Source organism: Myotis brandtii, unplaced genomic scaffold (assembly GCF_000412655.1).
Source record: "Myotis brandtii unplaced genomic scaffold, ASM41265v1 scaffold903, whole genome shotgun sequence".
In the NCBI taxonomy this organism is placed as follows: domain Eukaryota; kingdom Metazoa; phylum Chordata; class Mammalia; order Chiroptera; family Vespertilionidae; genus Myotis; species Myotis brandtii.
In genome coordinates, this window is record NW_005371712.1 from 252,079 (window position 1) to 270,944 (window position 18,866).

The 18,866-nt window shown below is 40.1% G+C and overlaps 1 protein-coding gene across 1 annotated transcript in view; it reads right to left on the bottom strand.

Moving 5' to 3' along the window:
• The window catches only part of LOC102241535 (histone deacetylase 8), a 262,791-nt gene that overhangs the window by 76,481 nt on the left and 167,444 nt on the right, over window positions 1-18,866 (bottom strand). The gene's annotated exons all lie outside the window — the stretch shown is intronic.

Sequence of the window (18,866 nt, forward strand, 5' to 3'; positions counted from 1 at the left end):
TGCTCCTTGGGTGGCAGTGGTTCCTCGGGCTGCAGTTGTTCTTCAAGTGGTCGCAGTAGTGGCTGCTCCTTAGTTGGCAGCGGCTCCTCTGGTGGGTGCTGTTTGCAGCAGTGGTGTCTCCTCTGGCTGTTAGGCGAGGCTGCTCGCACAGCTGCTGTTCCTTGGACAGGGGTGGGCTGATCACGGGGCTGCTGCTCTTCAGGTGGGGCCAGGCTGCGCGTGGCTGCTGCTCCTTGGACAGGAGCGGGCTGTTCACATGGCTTCTGCTCCTCGGATGTGTGCGGACTGCTCACGTGGCTGCTGCTCCTTGGATCGGGGCGGGCTGCTCGTGAGGCTGCTGCTCTTTGGACAGAGGCAGGTTGCTTACAGGGCTATTGCTCCTCGTATGGGTGCGGGCTGCTCACGCAGCTGCTGCTCCTCAGATGGGGGACGGGCTGCTTGTGTGGCTGCTGCTCCCCAGGTGGGAGTGAGCTGCACATGCGGCTGCTGCTCCTCAGATGGGGGCAGAATGCTCACCCAGCTGCTGCTCGGCGGACAGGTTCAGACTGCGTGTGGCTGCTGCTCCTTGGACCAGTGTGGGCAGTGCAGGGCTGCCGCTCCTCAGATGTGGTCGGTCTGTCTGCTTGTGTGGCTGCTGTTATTGTATTTTAAACTTGTAGGTAAGATCCCTTGGCTGCGAAGCTTTGCTTTCCCTACATGCGTGAGCTTAAAATTATTGGAGCCATCGTTCTTCATTGCTTCCAGCATAACTTGTTGAAGTGACAGAAATGTATTATCCAGTATTTCGGGAGAATTATTATCAAAGTCTAATATGGTGCCTCTTCTGCTAAGAGGAATATGTCTAAGTTTTTCAAGTTTTTCTCCATAATCTTTGCATTTACGTCCACAGTTTTGTTTTTTCAAAGAATCAACATTAGCATAAGATTCTCCTTGACAGCCGAAACCGGTTTGGCTCAGTGGATAGAGTGTCGGCCTGCGGACTGAAGGGTCCCGTTCTGTTGCACTTAAATTGTTTTGCAGCTAACGTAATTGCACCTTTCTGTAACTTTTCCTTTTTCTTTTGATGCATCAAGAACTGGACAATTTCAACTCGATCTTTGCTTGGAAACTCTCTTTTTTTATCTTACTTTTACAATGGGGTGATATTCAACTGAAATAAAACAATTGATTTCGATCAGCGGATGAAATTAGAAAAATAGTTATAATTTGTAATAATTAGATTAACCTAAAAATTGAAAGATGTGTCAAAACAAATGACAGGTGTCATGAAACATTGATTTTGATTGAAGGCTTCGCAATTTTGTGCTACAACATAACTTACAGCTGCATTCGCCAATAATTCCCGTTTAAATATTCACTTGCTACTATTATTATGGGACAGAGGGAGTATTATTTATTACTGTGAGCCAGTGACTATTCTAAATGTTTTACTTATTCATTCATGTACATTGAGCCCAAGCCAATTCTAGTTCCTGGGGAAATATTCTTTTCATGGAGCTTATACAGGGTGAGGCAAAAGTAGATTTACAGTTATGAATACACAAAAGACAGAGTTTATCATTGTACTAGAGGCACAGTGCACGAAATTCATGCATGGAGGGGGGTTCCCTCAACCCAGCCTGCACCCTCTCCAATTGGGGACCCCTTGGGTGATGTCCGACTGCTGGTTTAGGCCTGATCCCTGTGGACATCCCTCTCGCAATCTGGGACCGTTGGTCCTAACTGCTCACCTACCTGCCTGATCACCCCTACTTGCCTCTGTTTGCCAGTCTGATCACCCCTAACTGCCCTCCCCTGCCGGCCTGGGTGCCCCAACTGCCCTCCCCTGCCAGCCTGATCTCGCCCCCAACGTCCCTCCCCTGAAGGCCTGATCTTGCCCCCAACTGCTTTCCTCTGCTGGCTAATTTGGTTCTGATTGGTTGGTTCCTATGCCAATCAACGTCAAAAGCTCTGCCTCCTAGGCAGCCATTGGTTTTTCACAGCATTCACATTTGGTTCTGATTGGTTGGTTCCTATGCCAATCAACGTCAAAAGCTCTGCCTCCTAGGCAGCCATTGGTTCTTCATAGCACCCACATTTGGTTGTGAATGGTCAGTTCTTATGCCAGTCAGCGTCAAAAGCTCTACCTCCTAGACAGCCATTGGTTCTTCACAGCACCCAGATTTGGTTCTGATTGGTCAGTTCTTATGCCAGTCAGCATCTCCCAGAGATCAGGCCTATCTGGGCCTGATCAGAGAGGTGGGGCTGAACAGCAGCCCCTCCAGCCAGGAGAGAAAGAAAGGCCCAGCTGCTGGTGAAGCTTAGAAAGAAAGAGGGAGAGAAAGAGAGAGGCAAGTACTGATCAACAGCTGCCACTGAGGCTGTGAATCAGACCCTGCCTCTCTCTCTGGGTCTCAGTCCCCTGGGCAGTCAGTGCTGGGTCGCCAGGCTGCAGTGGGGCAGTCAGTGCTGGGTCGCCACAGCAACCCAGTGTTGACTGAAAAACTTCCGGGTTGGTCAACCTTCGGTTGTGATCGGCCTTGGCATTTTATATATTAGGATTATTATTTTTAGTTATTGTACATGAACAAGTGTAAACCTACTTTTGTCCCACCCTGTATTTGACCTAACTTTATCCTCACACAATAAAAGGGAGGCACTGTATATATCTTCATTATATAAAAAAGAAAAGTGAGGTTTAAAGCTGTTAAATAACTTATCCAAGGTCACAAAGCTCAGAAGTTGAAAATTAGAATTCTATGTCTGGACCATGACTCCAAAAGCCATTGGTTTAGACCAGAGACTGGCGAAAGAGTGATACAACATGTAGTCTTTTGTGTCTGCCTTCTTTCACTGAACATGTTTTCAAGGTTCATCCATGCTGTAGCATGTATCAGTACTTTATTCCTTTTAATGGCTGAATGATATTCTATTTATGGATATACAACTTTTCATTTATCCACACATCAGTTGGTGAACATGTGGGTTGTTTCTACTTTTGGGTTATGATGAATAATGCTGCTATAAAATTTTGCATACAAGTTTTTATGTGAACATATGAGGTTATATACCCAGGAGTGGAATTTCTGGGTCATGTGGTAATTCTATGTTTAACTTTTTTGTTTGTTTGTTTTTTAATTTTATTTTATTGTTTAAAGTATTTTTGAAGAACTGCCAGACTGCTTTCAAAGAGGTTGTACCTTTTTACATTCCCACCAGCAATATATGAGGTTCTAATTTCTCCACATCCTTGACAACACTTGCTGTTGTCTATCTTTTTTATTACAGCCATCCTAGTGAGAGTGAAGCTATATTTCATAGTGGTTCTGATTTGCATTCCCCTAATGCAGTGATGGCGAACCTTTTGAGCTTGGCATGTCAGCATTTTGAAAAACCCTAACTTAACTCTGGTGCCGTGTCACATATAGAAATTTTTTGATATTTGCAACCATAGTAAAACAAAGATTTTTATTTTTGATATTTATTATTTTGTATAAAATGCCATTTAATAAAGAAAAATTAACCAAAAAAATGAGTTCGCGTGTCACCTCTGACACGCGTGTCATAGGTTCGCCATCACTGCCCTAATGACTAGTAGAACATGTCCTCATTTGCTCATTGGTCATTTATATATCTCTTTGAAGAAATATTAATTCACATTCTTTCACCCATTTTAAAATTGGGTTATTTTTTATTATTATTAAGTTGCAAGTGTTTTAAAATATATTCTGAATATAAGTCCCTTATCAGATGTATGATTTTCAAATATTTTCTCCCATTCTGTCGGTTGTCTTTTCACTTTCTTGTTAGTGTTCTTTTAAGCACAAAGGTATTTATGATGAAGTCCAATTTATGTATTTTTGTGGTAAAAGCATTATCTGTTTTTTCTTTGGTAGCTTGGGTATTTGGTGTCATATCAAAGAAATGAATAAAATGTTATGAAGATTTACACCAATATTTCTTCTAAGAGTATTATAGTTTTAGCGCTTACATTTTGGTCTTTGATCCATTTTGAGTTCATGTTTATATATGGTGTGAGGCAAGGGTCCAACTTCATTCTTTTGCATGTAGATATATCCAATTGTCCTAGCAGTATTTGTTGAAAAGACTATTCATTTCCCATTGAATAGTCTTGGCACTCCTATAAAAAGTCAATTGGGATGCGAGGGCGATCTGGCTGCAACATCTGCCACCCCAACGATCACCAGGGTTGATTTGGCTGATCTGGCTGGCTAGGCGGGTATACACCTCCTTCCTCATCAATCCATGTGCCCAGTACCATTGTCTAGACTATTGTAGCTTTAGAGTAAGTCTTGAAATCAGGAAGTGTGGATCCTCTAACTTTGTTCCTCCTCAAGGTTGTTTTGGATATTCTGGGTCCCCTGCATTTCCATATGAATTTTAGGATCAGTTTGTCAATTTCTTTTAAAAAAAAGGAAAAACTAGCTGGTATTTGGATAGGGATTATGTTGAATTGGTAGATCAATTTTGGGAGGATGGTCATCTTAAGAATATTAAATCTTCCAATCTGTGAACACAGATGTCTTCCCATACATATAGGCCTTCCTTTATTTCTTTCAACAATATCCTGGTATTTTCAGTGAACAAGTCTTACACTCCTTCTGTGAAATATATTTGTAAGTATTTAATTCTTTTTGATGCTATAGTAGTAGGAATTTTCTTAATTACCTTTTGGATTGTTCATTGCTACTGTATGAAAATACAGTTGATTTCTAAATATTGATCTTGTCTTTAGCAAATATTCTGAATTCATTTTTTTAAAAAAGACAATTTTTAGAGCAGTTTTAGGTTCACAGTAAAATTAAGAACAAGGTATAGAGATTTCCCATAAACCAACTGCATACACACATGCATAACTTCTCTCATTAATTATCATCATCACCTACCAGAATGGTACATTTGTTACAACTGATGAACCTGCATTGACACATCAATTATCACTCATTGTCCATAATTTACTCTAGGGTTCACATTTGGTGTACTTTCTATAGGTCTGGACACATAATGACATATGACATATATTCATCATTATGGTATCATACACAGTATTTTCATTGCCCTAAATATCTCTATTCTCTTCCCATCAAACTCTTCTCCCGTCCTCAATCTCTGATCTTTTTATTGTTTCCATATTTTTTCCTTTTCCAAAATGCCATAGAGTTGGAACTGTATAATATGTAGCCTTTCAAACTGCTTCTTTCACTTAGTAATATAAATTTAAAATTTCTTCAAGTCTTTTCATGGTTTGACAGCTCATTTCCTTTTAGTGCTAACTAATATTCTATTGTCTGGATGTACCACAGTTTGTTTTTTTGTTTACCTAGTAAAGGACATCTTGGTTGCTTCCAAGTTTTGGCAATTCTGAATAAAGCTGCTCTAAATATCCGTGTATAAGTTTTTATGTAGACATAAGTTTTCAACTCCTTTGGGTAAATACCAAGGAATATTTGCTGGATCATATGGTAAGAGTATGTTTAATTCTGTAAGAAACTGACGAACTGCCAATGTGGTTGTACCATTTTACATTTTCATCAGCAATGAGTGAGAATTCCTGTTGCTCCACATCCATGTTACAATTTGGTGTTGTCAGTGTTTTGGATTTTGGCTATATGAACAAACTTTTTTTGTGTACACCTTAGCATTTTCTCTCTATATAAAATCATATAATTTGCAAATAGCCACAGCTTTACTTTTTCCTTTCCCATCTGGGTGTCTTTTATTTCCTTTTCTCCAATTGCTCTGGCTAGAATCTCTAGTGCAGAAAAGGCAAAAGTGGACATCCTTGTCTTGTTTCTGATCTCAGGAGGAAAGCTTTCAGTCTTTCACCTTTTAGTATGATATTACACGTAGTCTTGGCACTCCTATAAAAAGTCAATTGGGATGCGAGGGCGATCTGGCTGCAACATCTGCCACCCCAACGATCACCAGGGTTGATTTGGCTGATCTGGCTGGCTAGGCGGGTATACACCTCCTTCCTCATCAATCCATGTGCCCAGTACCATTGTCTAGACTATTGTAGACTTCTGATGGATGCCTTTTATCAGGTTGAAGAAGTTCCCCTATATTCCTAACTTGTGTGTTTTTATGATAAAAGAGTATAGGATTTTGTCAAATGGTTTTTCTATGTCTATTAAGATTATGTTTTTGTTTTTTATTCTATTTATAGGTGTACTAATTGCTTTTCAGATGCTACAATGATGTTGCATTCCTGGGATAAATTCTACCTGGTCATGGTGTATGATACTTTTTATATGTTGTTTGCTTGGGTTTGATAGAATTTTTTGAGAATTTTTGCATCCATATTCAAAAGAGATATTGGTCTGTAGTTTTTGTGTGTGATATTTTTGTCTAGTTTTGGTATCAGGGTATTTCTGGTTTCACGAAAGAGTAGTGTTAAGTCTCTAAATGTTTGGTAGAATTAGCCAGTGAAACCATAAGTACCTGGGGTTTTCTTTGTGGGATTTTGAAAAAAAAATTAATTCAGTCTCTTTTACTTGTTATAGGTTTATTTAGGTTTTCTATTTTTTTTCTTGAGTTACTTTCTATAGTGTGTGTCTTTCTAGGAATATGTCCATTACATCAAGCTTATGTTATTTATTGACATACAGTGGTCCATAATATTTGCTTTTTCTCCTTTTTATTTCTGTAAGATTAATAATAATATTCCCCACTTTCATTTCTGGTTTTAACACTTTAAGTCTTCTCCCCACCCCGCCCCATCCCTTGGTCAGTCTATCTAAAGGCTTGTCAATTTTGTTGCTCTTTTCAAAGAATCAATTTTTGGTTTTATTGGTCTTTATTGTTTTTTTATTCTCTACTTATTTTTTGCTCTAATTCAGTGGTTCTCAACCTTCTGGCCCTTTAAATACAGTTCCTCATGTTGTGACCCAATCATAAAATTATGTTCGTTGCTACTTCATAACTGTAATGTTGCTGTTATGAATTGTAATGTAAATATCTGATATGCAGGATGGTCTTAGGCGACCCCTGTGAAAGGGTCGTTTGACCGCCAACGGGGTTGCGACCCATAGGTTGAGAACCGCTGCTCTAATTCTTATCATGGGTATACCTTGTTTTTGCATTTTACTTCATTGTGCTTCATGGATATTGTTTATTTTTTTTAAACAAATTAAAGTTTTGTGGCTCCGTGCTATTTTTCCAACAGCATTTGCTCATTTTGTGTCTCTGTGTTACATTTTGGGAATTCTCACAATGTTTCAAACTTTTTCATTATTATTATATTTGTTATGGTGATCTATGTATGATAAGTTACCTTTTTCAAAAGGGATTTTTAAAATTGATTTTAGAGAGAGTGAGGGAGAGAGAGAGAAACATTGATGTGAGAGAGAAACATCAATTGCTTGCCTCCCCCATGCACCGCAGGTCACGCCCAACCAGGGATCAAACCTGCACCTGGGTATGTGCCCTGATCAGATTCAAACCCACCACTTCTTGGTGTACAGAACAGTACTCCAACCAACTGAGCCACACTGGCCAGGGCTATGATAAGTTATCTTGAATGTTACTATTGTAATTGTTTCGGGCACCATGAACTATATTCATATAAGATAACAAATTTAATTGAAAATGTGTGTGTTCTGACTGCTCCACCAAACAGCCATTATCTCATCTCTCTCCCTCTCGTCCCTATTCCTTGATACACAAAAATATTGAAATTAGGCAAATTAATGACCCCAATGGCCTCTAATGTTCAAGAGAAAGGAAGAGTTGCATGTTTCTCATCCTATATAATAAAAGCCTAATATGCTAAGTGTCCTGTTGACCTGTCGGCTGTTCAACAAATCAAAGTGTAATATACTAATGATATGCTAAGGCCTTCAACTGTTCGCTAAGACATGCACTTACCACCAGGGGGCAGATCAACCAGTCGCTATAATGTGCACTGACCACCAGAGGGGCAGCCGCTCTGACAGGTAGGTTAGCTTGCTGCTGGGGTCAGGCAGATCAGGACTGAGTGAGATGGGCCAGATACACCCTGGAGCCCTCCCACGGTCCCTCCCCGGGCCCTGATCCTGGCCCCGGCTGGCCAACCTCCTGCGTCCCTTCCTGGCCCCGATCATGCACTGGTGGGGCTCTTCGGCCTGGCCTGCACCCTCTCGCAATCTGGGACCCCTTGGGGGATGTCAGAGAGCCAGTTTTGGCATGATCCTACACGGGGAGCGCTGCTCAGCCAGAAGCCGGGCTCATGGCTGGCGAGCGCAGTGGTGGTGGCAGGAGTCTCTCCTGCCTCTGCGGCAGCGCTAAGGATGTCCAACTGCTGGGAATGGGCCTAAGTCGTCAGGTGGACATCCCACAAGGGCTCCTGGACTGCAAGAGGGCGCAGGCCGGGCTGAGGGAGCCCCCCTCCCCCGAGTGCACGAATTTCATGCACCGGGCCTCTAGTTTTAAATAAAAAGCTAAAAGTCATTAAGCTTAGTGAGGAAGGCATGTTGAAAGCTGAGGTAGGCTGAAAGATAGGCCTCTTGCACCAAACAGTTAGCCAAGCTGTGAATGCAAAGGAAAAGTTCTTGAAGGAAATTTAAACTGCTATTCCATTTTTTTTGCATGTATCTGACCAAATTTCCCAGCACCATTTATTGAAGAGACTGTCCTGACTCCATTGTATGCTCTTGCCTCCTTTGTCAAATATTAATTGAGCATAATGGCTTAGGTCTATTTCTGGGTTCTCTGTTCTGTTCCATTGGTCTATATTTCTGTTCTTGTGCCAGTACCAGGCAGTTTTGAAAACTGTGGCTTGGTAATATAGCTTGATATCTGGTATTGTGATCCCTCCAACTTTGTTCTTCTTTCTCAGGATTGCTGTGGCTATTTGGGGTCTTTTTAAATTCCAGTTGAATTTTTGGAGAGTTTGTTCTAGATCTTTGAAATATGCCATTGGTATTTTAATGGGGATTGCATTGAATCTGTAGATTGCTTTGGGTAGTACGGACATTTTAATGATGTTGATTCTACCAATCCATGAACATGGCATGTTCTTCCATTTGTTTATGTCTTCCTCTATCTCTTTTTTCAATGTCCTGTAGTTTTCTGAATACAGGCCTTTTATCTCTTAAGTTTATTCCTAGGTATCTTAATATTTTTGGTGCAATGGTAAATGGGGTCGTTTTTTTTTCATTTCTCTTTCTGTGAGTTCATTATTGGTGTATAAAAAAGCCATAGATTTCTGGGTGTTAATTTTGTTTCCTGCTACATTGCCAAATTCATTTATTAGGTCTAGTAGTTTTTTGATGGAGTCTTTGGGGTTTTCTATGTATAGTATCATGTCATCTGCAAATAAGGACAGTTTTACTTCTTCTTTTCCAATTTGGATGCCTTTTATTTCTTCTTCTTATCTGATCGCTATGGCTAGCACTTCCAGTACTATACCGAACAGGAGTGGTGAAAGTGGGCATCCCTGTCTTGTTCCTGTTCTTAGGGGAAATGAATTTAGTTTTTTCCCATTTAGTATGATGTTGGCTGTAGGTTTGTCATATAAGGTAAAGTGCTACTCCGGTAAACACACAAATGATAAGAAAGCAAAAACAGACTTACTACTAATATGAAAAACATTTTAGTGGTCTGGAGAGAAGATCAAAGCAGTCACAACATGCACTAAGTCAAAGCCTAATCCAGAGCAAGACCCTAACCCTCTTCAATTCTATGAAAGCTGGGAGAGATGAAAAAGCTTCAGAAGAAATATCAAGCAGAGGTTGGTTTCAGAGGCTTAAGGAAAGAAACCAACTACATAATATAAAATTGCAAGGTAAAGCAGTAAGTGCTAATGCAGAAGCTGCAGCAAGTTATCCAGATCTGTCTAGGAACATTTATAAAGGTGGCTACACTAAACAACATATTTGTAATGTAGATGAAATAGTCATATATTGGAAGAAGAAGCCTTCTAGGATTTACAGAGCTAGGGAGGAGAAGTCAGTGCCTGGCTTCAAAGCTTCAAAGGACAGGTTGACTCTCTTGTTAGGGGCTAATGCAGCTGGTGACTTTAAACTGAAACCAATGTTCATTTATTATTTTGAAAAATCCAAGTCTCTTAATAATTATGCTAAATTCACTCTGCCAGTGCTGTATAAATAGCACAATGCCTAGATGAAAGCACATCTGTTTATACATGGTATACTGAATATTTTAAGCCCACTGTTGCCAGGAAGAAGAGATTCCTTTAAAAAAAGTACTGCTCATTGACAATGTACCTGGTCACCCAATAGTTCTGATGGAGATGTAAAATAAGATTAATATTATTTTCTTTCATTTATTTAAGAAATAGGTTTTTATTAATTTTTAGAGAGAGAGAGGAAGGAAGAGGGACAGATAGAAATATCGATGAGAGACGAATATCATTGATCAGCTGCCTCTTGCATGCCCCCTACTGGGGATCAAGTTTGCAACCCCAGCATATGCCCTGACTGGGAATTGAACTAATGACCTTTTGGTTTCTGGATCAACACTCAACGGCTGAGCCATACCAGCTGGGCAAGATTAACATTATTTTCATGCCTGCCAACACAACATCCATTCTGCAACCCATAGATCAAGGAGTAATTTTAACTTTCATGTCTTATTTAAGAAATACATTTTGTAAGGCCATAGCTCCATAGTGATTCCTCTGATAGATCTGGACAAAGCCAATTGAAAACCTTCTGGAAATGATTCACCACTCTAGGTGCCAATAAGAACATTTGTGATTCATGGGAAGAGGTCAAAATATCAGCATTAACAGGAGTTTGGAAGAAGTTGATTCCAGCCGTCACGGGTGACTTTGAGGGGTTCAAGACATCCATGGATGAAGTAACTGCAGATATGATGGAAATAGCAAGAGAACTAGAATTAAAAGTGGAGTTTAAAGATGTGCCTGAATTGCTGCAATCTTATGATCAAACTTTAATGGATGAGGAGTTGCTTGTTATGGATGAGCAAAGAAAGTGGTTTCTTGCAATTGAATCTACTCCTGGTAAAGATGCTGTAAAGATTATTGAAATGACAACAGAGGATTTAGGATAATTCATAAACTTAGTTGATAAAACAGCAGCAGGAGAGGACTGACTCCAATTTTGAAAAAAGTTTTATTGAGGGTAAAATGTTATCAAATAGCACTGCATGCTACAGAGGACATTGGTGGGGCATAATAGTTTTTTAGGGCTATGATAACAAATTACCATAGTGTCTTAAACAATAGCAATTCTTTCACAATTCTGAAGACCTTAAGTCTGAAATAAAGATGTTATCATGATCATACTCTCTCCTAAAACTAAGGGAGAATCTATTCCCTGTCTCTTTTAGTTTCTGATGTTTGCTGGCAATTTTTGCAACTCCTTGGTTTGTGGAAGCATAATTCCAACTTCATGTTAAATCTTTGGCCTCTCTCTTCCAAAGACACTAATCATTGGATTTAGGGCCCACCTGGTTAATCCAGGATAAGCTCCTTCTTTCAAGATCGTACATTTAATTATACTTTTTACCATATAATGTAATACTCATTCTTTGGCCACATAAATTAATATTCACAGATTCTGGGGATCAGGAGGTGGACATATCATTAGGGCCACTATTTGACCCACTATAGAAGCAAACTTCACTGGCTAATACATGGAAGTGGGAGGTAATGTGGGAAACAAATAGATCTGAAACAGCATTTGTATTTGGAAGATGGGAATGGAAGTGGGAAATAAGAGTAAGCAACACATGAAAGGAACAGAAGGATAGTCTGGGACTCAAAGCATAGACTTTAGAAAGCCATTGTTGCCCTAGCCAGTTTGGCTCAGTGGATAGAGCCTTGGCCCACAAACTGAAGGGTCCCGGGTTCAATTCCCAGTCAAGGCTCGATCCCCTGGTCACAGTGCATGCAAAAGGCAACCAATCAATGTGTCTCTCTCACATAGATGTTTCTCTCTCTCTGTCTCTCCCCCTCCCTTCAACTCTCTAAAAATCAATGGGAAAATATCCTCAGGTGAGGATTAAAAAAGAAAAGCCATTGTTTTTTGAGCAGAATACAATATGAGTATAATGATTAGGAGCATAAATTCGACAACCCTATTTGCAGCTGGAGTTAGTGAGGACATGGGTAGGAAGAAGATGAATTCAAAAGACAGCTATAAAGAATAATAATTTTGATTTTGGGACAAATCAAATATAGGAAATGAAGGAATTTGTAAGAGAGGCTCCAAGGTTTCTCACTGGTATTCTGCAAAGTAGTTAAGAAGGAGGCAGAGCCAGTTCAAGGTTTCGACATGTTGAGACTTAGATGTTGACATTTAGATGTCTTAAGTTTTGTCTTAAATAAACAAAATAGTCAATTTGATTATTTACATGTGAAGTTTGGGGAGAAACATATAAATGTTTTGCAGTTTATAAGAATAGTGTTGAGATGAATACATTTAATAAATTAAGTACTTTAACTTCCAAAGAGTAGGAAGTATGTAGGAAAATTTTAAAAATATTATTTTTATTTATTAACAGGTGAGTATTCAACAAAAAGGATTAGTGGGCTTGGTTTAACTGTAGTTCCTATAGTGATATTAATATTACTTCAGTACTCTGTGTTTATGATAGGTAAGTATTTGTTGTTGTTTTAGCATGATTGTGTCCACCCTTTTAAGTTAACAACCGCATTTTTAATTTAAATATTCTTTAAAAATTTTTTATATGTTTTTATTGATTTCAGAGAGAGGAAGGGAGAGGGAAGAGAGAGATAGAAACATCAGTAATGAGAAAGAATCATTGATTGGCTGTCTGCTGCACACCCCCTATAGGGGATCAAGCTTGCAACCCAGGCATGTGCCCTGACCAGGAATCTAACTGTGACCTCCTGTTTCATGGGTCGATGCTCAACCACTGAGCCACACTGACTGGGCTGATTTAAATATTATTGTATGTTTTTTATTAACAGTAAAAGTTGGTTTATCTCCCTAGCTATTCTTAGTGAAATTTCCCCCAAAATGATTAATTTAAGGTTATATTAGGTTTTCAAACTATTAATTTTGTAAAAACTGATTTTCATATTTATATTTGACTAGAGGCCTGGTGCTGTCTGCCAGGGAGAGACGGCTGGAAATTCAGGTACCCTCTTAAAGGGCCAACACACAAAATTCCCTGTGGAGCCATCCACATTGTGCAGAGGGGGGACAGAGTGGAGTGGAGCTGTGTGAGCAGAAGCCAGGATTGGGTGCTCTGGGGTTAGAGCTCAGAAGGCAGACACCCTGGTTTCCTGTGCTGAGTCATTCCCTCACACTGTGGAGGTCATCTTTCTCAGCAGACATTTGCTATACAGGCAGCTTTGCTTGAGGGGAAGACAGGTGACCCATCCTATTGGAAAACACCTTGCCCTAAGGTGCGGAGTTACTCAGGCCCATTAAGAGACTGAGAATAACAATTAGTCTCCAGGCAGAAGCAATTGCCCCACTCCATTGAAAAAACAACAACACTTGCCACACCTCTGGATGATTGCCTGAGGGCAATTCAAGTCAAAATCCTATCAGTCTGAAGACAGAGGTAGACTTGGGAGGATTTAAGTCTCTACCTGATCTAATTAGTCAGAAACAGCATTTGACACTGTCCTGCACCAGAGATTGAGAGGCATAGCAGATCTACCTAATACAGAGTCACAAACCCAAACAGGCAGCCAAAATGAGGGGACAAAGAAACAACTCTCAAATGAAAGAACAAGAGAATTATCCAGAAGAAGAGATAAATGAAATGGAGATTAGAAATTTATCTGATATTGAGTTCAGAATAATGAACAGCATAAGAAAAGATATAGTAACTATGAAAAGAGAAAAAAAGAATGACATAGCACAAATAAAGAACACAGGGAAGCTGAGGATCGAATCAGTGAATTACAAGACACGGTTGAAAAAATTACTCAGAGAACCAAAAAGAAAAAAAACACAATAAAAAAACACACAGGAGGACAGTTTAAGGGAGCTGTGCGACAATGTCAAATGTAACAGTATTTGAATAGCAGGTGTGCCAGAAGAGGCAGAAAGGGAGTAAGAAATAGAGAATGCGTTTGAAGAAATAATGGCAGAAAACTTCCCTAACCTGGTAAAGGAAAAAGTCACACAAGTCGAGGCCTAGAGAACCCCAAGTAAGGAGAACCCAAACAGGCCGAGGCACAGACACATCATAATTAAAATGCCAAAAATTAAATACAAAGAGAGAATCTTAAAGGTGGCAAGAGAAAAGCAAACTGTTACCTACAAAAGAGTTCCCATAAGGCAGTCAGCTGATTTCTATTCAGAAACTCTACAGGCCAGAAGGGAATGGCATGAAGTACTCAAAGTAATGAAAAGCAAGAATCTGAAACCAATATTACTACTTCCAGCAAGGCTATCATTCAAAATAGACAGTCAAATAAAGAGCTTCCTGGACAAAAAAAGGCTAAAGCAGTACATCACCATCAATCCAGCATTACCAGAAATGCTAAAGGGACTGCTGTAATGAGAAGAAGAAACATAGAGAAAAAGCTAGGCATACAGAATTAAAATGGCAATGAATAAGTACCTATCAATAAAATCTCAAATATAAATGATTTAAATACTCCAATCAAAAGACATAGAGTAGCTAAATGGATACAAAAACATGACCCAACTATATGCTGTCTACAAGAGACCCACCTCAGAACAAAAGACACAAACATGAGAGTGAAGGGATGGAAAAAAAATTCCATGCAAATGGAAAAGAAAAAAAGCTGAAGTAGCAATACTCATATCCGACAAAATAGACTTCAAAATGAAGGCCATCACAAGACACAACAAAGATCACTACATAATACGAAAGGGATTGATCCAGCAAGAGGATAAAATCCTGGTAAATATGTACGCACCCAATATAGGAGCACCTAATTATACAAAAAATGTCTAGAGGACTTTAAGGGAGCGATTGATAATAATACAGTCACAGTAGGGGACTCTAACACCCCTCTGACTTCACTGGACAGATCTACAGGCAAAAAGATAACAAGAAAACAGTGACTCTAAAACAGCGGTTCTCAACCTATGGGTCGCGACCCCTTTGGTGGTCGAACGACCCTTTCACAGGGGTCGCCTAAGACCATCCTGCATATCAGATATTTACATTACGATTCAGTAGCAACATTACAGTTATGAAGTAGCAACGAAAATAATTTTATGGTTGGGTCACAACATGAGGAACTGTATTTAAAGGGCCAGAAGGTTGAGAACCACTGACATAAAGACTAAAAAACACACACACACAAATTAATTCACCAGAATTTATCTCGTAGGAAAGAGGTGAGAATCCTGATGGCTAAAATAATCATAATAATAAAATAACTTTTCTCCTGTTTTGGGAAGGAAGTCTCTTTATTTCCACATTTATCTAGTTGCAGGAAGACCTCTCACTAATTCCGGAAAGTAATTCGGTACTACAGTAAAAACCCCCAAAACACATGGAAGCTAAATAGCATGTTACTAAACAATAAATGGGTTACTAATGATATCAAGAAAGAAATAAAAAAAACTTCCTGGAAACAAAAGAAAATGAACACATAACAACCCCAAACCTCTGGAACACAGCAAAAGCAAACTTGAGAGGGAGTTCATAGCACTAGAGGCCTACACACTAAAACAAGAAAAATTAGCAATAAACTATTTAGCCCTACAGCTTAAGAAACTTGAAAGAGAACAACAAGAAGAGCCCATCAAAAAAACAAGAAAACCCACTGCATGGGAGAACATATTTGCCAATGTTATCTACAATAAGGGTTTAATCTCCAACATTTACAGGAACTCATACAACTTAACAAAAGGAAGATAAACAACCCAATCAAAAAATGGGCGACGGACCTAAATAGATACTATTCAAAGAGGACATGCAGAAGGCCAAGAGACACATGAAAACATGCTCAAAGTCACTAATCATCCTAGAGATGCAAATCAAAACAACAATGAGGTACCATCTCACATCTGTCAGAATGGCTATCATCAACAAATTAAGAAATGACAAGTGTTACTAAAAAAAAATCAATGAAACCGAGAGCTGGTTCTTTTAGAGCAGCGGTTCTGAACCTGTGGGTCGCGACCCCTTTGGTGGTCGAACGAGCCTTTCACAGGGGTCGCCTAAGACCATCCTGCATATCATATATTTACATTACGATTCATAACAGTAGCAACATTACAATTATGAAGTAGCAAGGAAAATAATTTTATGGTTGGGTCACAACATGAGGAACTGTATTTAAAGGGCCAGAAGGTTGAGAACCACTGTTTTAGAGGATAAACAAAATTGATGAACTGTTAGCTAGACTCATGAAGAAACAGAGAGGACCCAAATAAATAAGATAGAAAACAAAAGTGGATAAGTAACCACTGACACAACAGAAATACAAAGGATAGTAAGAAAATACTATGAACAACTATATGCCAATAAACTGGACAATGTGGATGAAATGGACAAATTCCTAAAAAATACAATCTCCCAAAACTAAATCAGGAAGAATCTGAAAACCTGAGTAGGCCAATAAAAATGGATGAAATAGAAGCAGTAAAAAAAACAAAACAAAACAAAACACAACAAAAAACTCCCAGCAAACAAAAGCCTGGGTCTGGATGGCTTCACAGGGGAGTTTTACCAAACATTCAAAGAGAAACTATCACTTTTACTCCTCAAACTATTTCAAAAAATCCAAGAGGAACGAACACTTCCAAGCTCTTTTTATGAGGCCAGAATTATCCTAATTCCAAAACCACATAAAGACACTATAAAAAAGAGAATTACAGGCCAATATACCTGAGGAACATAGATGCTCAAATACTCAACAAAATATTAGCAATTTGGATCCAGCAATATAACAAAAAGATCATACAACATGACCAAGTGGGATTTATTTTGGGGACGCAAGGCTGGTATAATATTTGCAAATCAATAAATGTGATCACTTTTACTCCTCAAACTATTTCAAAAAATCCAAGAGGAACGAACACTTCCAAGCTCTTTTTATGAGGCCAGAATTATCCTAATTCCAAAACCACATAAAGACACTATAAAAAAGAGAATTACAGGCCAATATACCTGAGGAACATAGATGCTCAAATACTCAACAAAATATTAGCAATTTGGATCCAGCAATATAACAAAAAGATCATACAACATGACCAAGTGGGATTTATTTTGGGGACGCAAGGCTGGTATAATATTTGCAAATCAATAAATGTGATACATCACATAAGAAAATTGAAAGACAAAAATCACATGATCATAACAATAGATGCAGAAAAAGCATTTGACAAAATCCAACATCCTTTCTTGATAAAAACTCTCAGCAAAGTAGGCATAGAAGGAACATACCTCAACCTGATAAAGGCCACATATGACTAAACTACAGTCAACATCATACTCAATGGGCAAAAACTAAAACTATTTCCCCTAAGAACAGGAACAAGACAGGGATGCCCACTTTCACCAGTCCTGTTCGACAGAGTACTGGAAGTGCTAGCCATAGCGATCAGATAAGAAGAAGAAATAAAAGGCATCCAAATTAGAAAAGAAGAAGTAAAACTGTCATTATATGCAGATGACATTATATTGTACATAGAAAACCCTAAAGTCTCCATCAAAACACTACTAAACTTAATAAAAGAATTTGGCATTGTTGCAGGTTACAAAATTAACACCCAGAAATATATGGCCTTTTTATACACCAACTAGTAGCCCGGTGCATGAAATTTGTGCACATTAAAAGGGAATTAATTGCCCTAACCCAGTGGTTGGCAAACTGGCTCGCAAGCCACATGCGGCTCTTTGGCCCCTTGTGTGGCTCTTCCACAAAATACCACGTGCGGGCACACATGTACAGTGCTACTGAAACTTCATGGCCCATGTGCAGAAGTCGGTATTTTGTGGAAGAGCCACACTCAAGGGGCCAAAGAGCCGCATGTGGTTCGCTAGCCGCAGTTTGCCAACGACTGCCCTAACCGGTTTGGCTCAGTGGATAGAGCATCGGCCTGCGGACTCAAGGGTCCCAGGTTCAATTCTGGTCAAGGGCATGTACCTTGGTTGCGGGTACTGCCCCAGTGGGGAGTGTGCAGGAGGCAGCTGATAGATGTTTCTCTCTCATCGATGTTTCTAACTCTCTATCCCTCTCCCTTCCTCTCTGTAAAAAATCAATAAAATATATATATTTTTACCACCACACTCACAAGCCACGCCCACAAGCCAATCAGAGTGACTATATGCAAATTAACCTAACCAAGATGGCGGCCGGCAGCCACGGAGCTAGAGCAAGCAGGAGGCTTGGTTGCCCCTGGCAATAGAGTAAGCCAAGCTTCCTGCCTGGCCTGCTGTGGGCTTCGCTCAAGGCAACAAAGTTTCAATTATAGAAGATAAACAAACCCCAGATACTTGCTTCAAGCCAGCCTCCACTGGGAGCTTGGGTGGCTGGGGGCCGTGACCAGCCTGCAAACAGCCATCAGCCCCTCACCCAGACTGGCCAGGAACCCCAGCAGTACCCCCTTCCCTGAAGGGGGTATGGCCAGCCTGAAAATGGCCCTCAGCCCCTCACCCAGGCTGACCAGGCACTCCAGCAGGGACCTCCACCCTGAAGGGGGTGTGGCCAGTCTGAAAACGGCCCTCAGCCCCTCACCCAGGCTGGCCAGGCACCCCAGCGGGACCCCCACCCTGATACAGAACACCCGTCAGGGCAAACCAGCCGGCCCCCACCCATGTACCAGGCCTCTATCCTATATAATAAAAGGGTAATATGCAAATTGACCCTAACAGCAGAACGACTGGGAATGACTGGTCACTATGACACACACTGACCACCAGGGGGCAGATGCTCAATGCAGGAACTGCCCCCTGGTGGTCAGTGCACTCCCATAGGGGGAGCTCTGCTCAGC